Source organism: Paramisgurnus dabryanus, chromosome 7 (genome assembly GCF_030506205.2).
Source record: "Paramisgurnus dabryanus chromosome 7, PD_genome_1.1, whole genome shotgun sequence".
In the NCBI taxonomy this organism is placed as follows: Eukaryota; Metazoa; Chordata; class Actinopteri; order Cypriniformes; family Cobitidae; genus Paramisgurnus; species Paramisgurnus dabryanus.
In genome coordinates, this window is record NC_133343.1 from 24,310,853 (window position 1) to 24,318,627 (window position 7,775).

A 7,775-nucleotide genomic window follows, 5' to 3' on the forward strand; every position below is an offset into this window, starting at 1 on the left:
ATTTTGTACCTTTATTTAACAGTACAAATATGGACCCTTCAAAAAGGGTACAAAATTGGCTTTGACAGGGTACACTCATGGTTTTAAAACTTATACATATATCTCAATCTAAATATTGTAAACTTTAAATTATAAGTGCATATGACTCAGTGTATTTGTGTTGGTTTAGCCAATTGTTTAGAGTAAAGGTCAATTTTAAACATTAGTATAAAAAAATGATAACAGAAAAGATAAAATACACAGTGAGTTTAATGAACAATCATTTATTTTACAAAAGGTTCAGATATAAAACAGAAGTGTGCTGTTCAGTCCAAATCATTCACAACATTGTGTTCAGTCACAACATTAAAAACTAATTTTTTGATTTACACTTTACTTAGAAATATATCAAGTATTCCTTTGACTTTAACAGACTGTCCAAACAGGAATATTTTAAAACAGAATCAGTGTGCTGTTCCTTAACCAAACAACATTTAAACATTTTTAACAGGGCCACATCTGTCCTTGCCAAGCAGTGAGAAAACACACAAATATAAATTTTTTCACTGATAAAACTGTGGTGTACTCACAGCATAATGAGTAAATGAATAGGTCCATATGGAGTAACATTTCTTTAGTTTTTGTTGTGTTAATGACGGGTGGTAGAGGATAGTCAGTCAGCCTCCTTAATGGTAAAGATCGAAAACTGCTCTGGGCACGTTCATACTTATCTGTGAGAAAACACAAAAATATGAATAAATTTTCCAATGACAGAACTATGGTATACTCACAACATAAATAAATGTGGTACCTTTAAAGTTTTTGCGTGTGAATGATGGTTGGTCGAGAACAGTCAGCCACCCTCAATGGTAAAGATCCAAACTTGTGCTGGAAACTTTTGTGCTAAACTGAGAAAAAACACACAAATATAAATTTATTTTCCACTTACAGAACTGTGGTGTACTCACACAACATAATAAATAAATTAATAAATGTGGTAACGTTACCTTTGAAAGGTCTTGAATGACTGTTTGGTTGAGAGCAGACAGACAGACAGACAGACAGACAGTCAGTTAACGTTAGTCCTTACTGAGAGAGAAACACACAAATATAAATTATTTTTCACTTACAGAACTGTGGTGTACTCACTTAACATAATAAATACATTAATAAATGTGGTAATGTTACCTTTAACAGGTCTTTAATGACTTTGGTTGAGAAAAGACAGACAGACAGACAGTCAGTTAATGTTAGTCCTTACTGAGAGAAAAACACACAAATATAAATTAATTTTTCCACTTACAGAAATGTGGTGTACTCACACAACATAATAAATTAATGAATAAATGTGGTAAAGTTACCTTTAAAAGGTTTCTGTATAAATTACTGTTTGGTGGCATGTAGACAGTCAGTCAGTCAGTCAATCTCCCCTGACTGAGAGAGATTCAAACTTGCGCGGGAAACGTTTGTGCTAAACTGTGAGAAAACACACATAAATATGGATTATTTTTCACTTACAGAACTATGGTGTACTCAAACAACATAAAAATACATTAATTAATGTGGTAATGTTACCTTTAACAGGTCTTGAATGACTTTGCTTGAGAACAGACAGACAGACAGACAGTCAGTTAATGTTAGTCCTTACTGAGAGAAAAACACACAAATATAAATTAATTTTTCCACTTACAGAAATGTGGTGTACTCACACAACATAATAAATTAATGAATAAATGTGGTAAAGTTACCTTTAAAAGGTTTCTGTATAAATTACTGTTTGGTGGCATGTAGACAGTCAGTCAGTCAGTTAATCTCCCCTGACTGAGAGAGATTCAAACTTGCGCGGGAAACGTTTGTGCTAAACCGTGAGAAAACACACATAAATATGGATTATTTTTCACTTACAGAACTATGGTGTACTCAAACAACATAAAAATACATTAATAAATGTGGTAATGTTACCTTTTACAGGTCTTGAATGACTTTGGTTGAGGACAGACAGTCAGTTAATGTTAGTCCTTACTGAGAGAAAAACACACAAATATGAATTATTTCTCCACTTACAAAACTGTGGTGTACTTAATGAACATTAACCAGCTCATTAAAATGAGTCTATTAAAATGAGGCAATAGTGCTGTGTCAATGTCGCGTTGTCACGTCGTATACAACTTTACACAAATTACCGTAACCGAATCAGTATTAAAATGAAGAGTCACGACAAACAACACATTTTTAAAGTTTAAAAATGCTTTAAAGGTGATGAAGGAAGGATTTTCCAGTGTTTACCTGTTAATGCTCTTATAACTGTTGTGTCATCCTCCTGTTGCGTTGCTCTGTGAAACTCGATTCCAGTCAGACCGTGAGATGTGGGGGGATGGGCGCGTGTCAAAATAAAAGCGCGTTTTTTCCATTGTGTGTGAGGGATTTAGTTATTCAGTATTTATTTAGTTTGTAAGTAATGGTTTATCAATTGCAGTTTTTGAGTTCACAGCACAGTTTTTATGAATTGAAATTAACTTTTTTTCATTAAAATTTCAAATTAAAATTTTAAATTAAACACATTGTCAATGAACAGAAGAAAACTAACACTACTTCAAGACCCATGTGCCCAACTAAAGGAAACAAAATTGACACAATGGTTACTTACTTTATTGACCAGATTTACAGCAGTTGTCTAGAACAACAAATAAAAAAATGACAAGAGGCTGTATCTTTTAGCATTGTACCTTATCCTTTAAAAGAAATGGTACAAAAATGTACCTTTTAATGCTTGGGAACAAATATGTACCTTTTTGACCCTCAAAAAGGTACATACATGTACTTTGAGGTCCAATAATGGGCCCTTTGGGGTACTTTTATGTAGATTGTACCTTGGGGGACAGAAATGGACCCCTACTGTACCCCTATTTCTGACAGTGTAGTTACGTGAGAAGTTTTAGAATGGCAGTGTTCAAAAAATCATGCATATTTATTCTCCGTACCTCATCTGCCCCTTAAATTTTTGTAAAGTTTTGATTAATGGTCCATTTCACAACTATCCCTGATACCTGCCACAACGAATAAGACACAAAAACGATGGGTTGTGGCAGAACTAACTTAATTCTTGTCATCCGCCCCTTTGCAAGGTATGGGAAAAATAGCATGGTCTGAAGTTTTCGGGATGAGAGAAGCGTTCTGAATGGAGAAAGGGAGAAAGGAACTGAAAGGAAAAGGAACTTAGTCAATGGAAAGGGGCCGGAATGGATGAATAAACCAATACCCCCATCCACGGTGTTGATATTTCCCTCAATGGCTCCTTCTAAAGTGAGCATTTTAAGCCACCCCGACACACTAAATTTGCCCATTGTGGCGGGAGAGGCCCCTGCCTCTCGAAAGACTAGGTGAGGAGGCACTGGGGGCAGATGGAACCTGCCTATCACCTCAATGGCGCCTTTCTACCCCTGAGTCTACCCCCTATGCCTCGCTGCCATTCACTAGACCCAGTGGGAATGTCCCTGGACCCGGCTCTTTGGTAGCGGTCCCATACAATGAGTCTCTCTAGTGAGGTTGAATGTGGCCCCATTGTTGCACCCAGGGCCATTAAACCACCTCCTGGGCAAACAAGAGCGTCCCTCTTCCTTTATGAGGGCCGAAGGAGCAACAAAGAGAGGAGTCATCGAGACAGAGAAGGGCTGGCCTTTGTTTGGTGTCTTTTCTGAAGGTCTTCAATAGCCGAACTGGGAAGGGGAGGCTTCTGTTTGGTCTTTAGCCTGCCCATATTGCTGGACACTGTTGTTTGGTAAAGCGGAGATGTGAAGTTAATTGACTGAATGGCCCCTAAACGCCATGCCACAGATAATTCGAGAGGGCAGAAAACAGTATTGTGCACCAATAAGTTCCCACTTCTCTCGCATAGGAGAAATTCTAGCAGGACTCCCTATGGGTAAAGAAACATTAATGGCTGTTCAATGTGTTGAGTAATCTCCTGAAGAGTAGTTTACAGGATAATAATACCACTGTGGCTATGAAAAAGGCACTGGGATGCTATTGAAGTTTTTGTATGCCAAAAATATTCATATATTCATTTAATAGTTTTTGCCTGACATTGCTAATGTAACATTTGTTTGAAATTTACCACACTCTAAAAATGGCTAGGTTATTTTTTACTCATAATGGGTAAACATTGGACAAAACACCACTGGTTTAAAATGACCCAATGCATTGTTTTAACCCAACTGCTGGAATATTATACCACATGGTTGCATAACATTAACCCAACATTGGGTCATTTTTAACCCAGCACGGTGTAATTTTTAACCAAACATGTGTTATGTCCAATACTGTATTTACTCATTATGGGGCAAAAATAACCCAGCCATTTTAGAGTGCAAATATTGTCGGGATCCTGCCAGATCCTTGTTTGGCATTTCTGTATGGCAGGGTCCCGACAGTACAATGTTCTGTTTGGGTACACGTGGCTTTTTATTGTGTGTATCTTGCCACGTGTTTCCAGTGTCTCGTCACTTTTTCCCCGGTCCCTTACGTGTGATTATTTTCCAGGTGTATGTAATTTACTTTGTCTTATTTAAGAGCCCTGTGTTTGTCACTCATTATGGGTTCGTCCTGCGTGTTGTACCATGGTCCTGTCTTTAGTCAGTGAGTTTCAGTCCTATATTATGTCCGTTGTGATTATTTGTCCACTTAATTGTTATCCTGTTTGTTGCCCCTCGTGTTTTTTTTTCTTTCCCTTTGTTAATAAATCATCATTTGCATTTCGTGTCTGCATTTGGGTTCTTCTTCCTTGTAAATTACTGACAAATATTTATGTCCCTTGGAATATATAGACAGAAACAACGCAGTTATTGTTATATGTGACACTGGACTATAAAATTGAGATTTATACATTATTTGAAAGCTGAATAAATAAGCTTTCCAATGATGTATGGTATGTAACTATAAGACAATATGTGAAGATATATTGGCCGAGATTCAATTATTTGAAAATCTGGAATCTGAGGGTGCAAAAATATCAAAATATTGGAAAAATGCCTTTAAAATTGTCCAAATTAAGTCTTTAGCAACACATATTACTAATGATCAATAGATTTTTATATATTTAAGCTAGGAAATTTACAAAAAACCTTCATGGGACAAGATTTTTACTTAATATCCTATAATGATTTTTGGTATTAAAAAAATAATAATAATTTAGACCCATACAAAGGCCTTTTGCCACAAATACCTGTGTGACTAGTTTTGTCGTTCAGGGTAACTTATACAGTAGTAAATATGTGTATTGTGTCAAAAAATATGTACCCCAGCTATCATTGGGGCAGTGTCCTTTCAAAAAGTACATATTGGTTGGTACCAAATGTATACATATCTGTATATAATGGTACATTTTTAAAGGGTACTGCCCCAGTCACAGCTGGGGTACATAGTTTGACAATTGTTTTCTAATAGCTTATGATAAGATGCAAATTTACATGCATGCAATTAGCCAACACTCAAATCCAAAGCAACTTAAAGGAATATTTTCCTTTCATTAAAAAAATCATTTACTCACTCCCATGTCATCCACAATGTTAATGTCTTTTTTTGTTCGAGAAGAAGTTAAGATTTTTGACGAAAACATTCCAGGATTTTACTCCATATAGTGGACTTTAAAGGTCCACATTAGTTCAAAGTTTTGATGCAGTATAAAATAGCATAGAAAAACATAGCAAAATAGAAAAACAATCGTCATTTTTGGCCAAAAAATACATGACCTATGCGGAACTACCACTCCAGTGTTTAAAAAATTTTCCTCAAAAAAACATTATTTTTTTTCGACTTAAGAAAGAAAGACATAAACTTCTTGGATAAGATGAGGTGAGAAGGGGTGCGTGGGGCACAAACTAACGCTGGGTTAATTGTAACACGGACCGTTTGTTTTTCCGGTACATTTTCATGCTTACAAAAGACGTCTTCTGCAAGTTTATGGAAATGTATAATATTTTTCCATAAAGTTATTGATTAAAGAGTGTTTTGGTGGCATGTAAGTAAATATTTCATCCAATTTTTTTTTTCTGAGTTGGGTTTTGGATTTGTTTTCTTTACACTCTTAAAACAAATGATGCTTTATAACACCAAAAGTGGTTCTTTGCTCGTTATCATAGAAGAACCATTTTTAGTGCCATATAGCACCGGTGAAGCACCTGTAAAGCACCTGTGTAGAACCATATAGGGACCATATAGCACCAGATATGGTTCTACACAGCACTATATGGTTCTGCACGGGTGCTTCACTGGTGCTTCACCGGTGCTATATGGCACTAAAAATGGTTCTTCTATGATTACGAGCAAAGAACCACTTTGGTGCTATATAGCACCATTTGTTTTTAGAGTGTCAGTGTCTTGTTGATTTAAACATAGCATCGTTTTATGTCTGCAGCTCTTAGCAACTTTTTTGGTATGCTTGAACATATTTTCACCCAGCGGGGTTAATTGTAACGCTGTGTTACAACTAACCCCTCAGCAGTAATGATATGAAAACAGCTAACGTTAGCGTCATTCTTGCCGTTGTTTTAAATAGGCTACACACAAATGATTGTGTCAAAAAAAAAATTTAGTCATATCTTTAATATTGATTGAATAAGGTCACGTCAAAGATTGAAATAATAATGAAATCAATGGCTAAAATCAGACTATGATTTTCATTATCTCAGAATTTGATTATGAGACTTTAGTATGGTTTTTACAGACTAGTCACATATTAAAAATAATATGTTGTCATAATTGTGCTGCTTTTCTCACATATTTAGACATTTGTATCCATTTATAATTGAACTATTGTTAGATGAGGGATGAATAGTGTAGTTACTCGTCTATTATAGACAGATGTATAAACAATATCCACTTCAAGTATATAGACAAAATAGTATTGAAATATTTGCCTGCAAACTTAATTTTTAGCAAGTGTTACAACTTACCCCCCTGCCTGTAACAAATAACCCCACCTATGGGGTAAGATGTAACGTTTGCATTGGATTGAGCCAAAAAGCGTTAGATTGTGCCCCCGCTCTCCCCTAAATGTTCAGGATTTTTTATGAAAGCGGAGTACTCCTTTAAATTCTTACATGCATATACATTTGAGCTTAGAAATAAAGTTTACGTTTTAGTTGTTGATTCAAGTAAATATGAGTAAAGTTTCATACACTGTTGAGATATCTAAAGAGGAAACATTTGAGATTGAAGCTTTTCTCATGAGAAAAAATCGAAGCAAGACTCTCAATACATTCTTAACCTGCTCTCTAATGTATTGCTGTGTTAGAGAAATAATAGAAAATATCTTTCCTATAGAAAGGCTATCATCCAAAGGAGCAATTTATCTTAAAGCATCAGTTTTAAGGTTGCAGCTATGGGTAAGTGGAAATGGAAACATTGTTCCCCATAGGAGCAGGAGTCTCCCCGCACTGGCTCTCTGCCACCATGCCATCAAGCCCGAGGCCTAATCGAGTTATCATAACTACAAATCTCTCATCAGGGGCCCACGCCTGACATCAACAGAAAGAAAGGCCAGTCGACGACTAATTTCCAGCAGCAGGATGCTGGAGCTCGCCTGCCAGGCGGGATGAAAAATACCTGCAGACCCCAGTCGAGCGGCCCTCACCATCCCGCTGGGAGAGCACTCACGCTGGGCACCATGCTGGGGCTGTTATTCGATTAGCTGCAGCGCTAAGTGGGAAGCTCCATTCTATATCCTGCGAGAGCAGCTAGCCTCCCACAGGGCTGACGCTTCTCTCTACTATGAGGGTGAAGGCAGAGACAAGGCAAAT

The 7,775-nt window shown here is 36.6% G+C and overlaps 1 long non-coding RNA gene across 10 annotated transcripts; it reads right to left on the minus strand.

Moving 5' to 3' along the window:
- Window positions 1–283: 283 nt before the first annotated feature.
- On the minus strand, window positions 284–2,357 carry LOC135757874 (uncharacterized). Of its 10 annotated transcripts, none has more exons than XR_012337051.1 (9): window positions 2,266–2,357; window positions 1,942–2,001; window positions 1,728–1,837; window positions 1,555–1,579; window positions 1,341–1,450; window positions 1,168–1,239; window positions 987–1,068; window positions 791–887; window positions 284–710 (listed from the first exon to the last, which is right to left on the minus strand). It is a non-coding gene; the product is annotated as an uncharacterized lncRNA (long non-coding RNA). The 10 variants fall into 10 exon arrangements; XR_010536359.2 differs by having other exon boundaries at window positions 1,341–1,455; XR_010536358.2 differs by having other exon boundaries at window positions 1,555–1,626.
- Window positions 2,358–7,775: the final 5,418 nt, after the last annotated feature.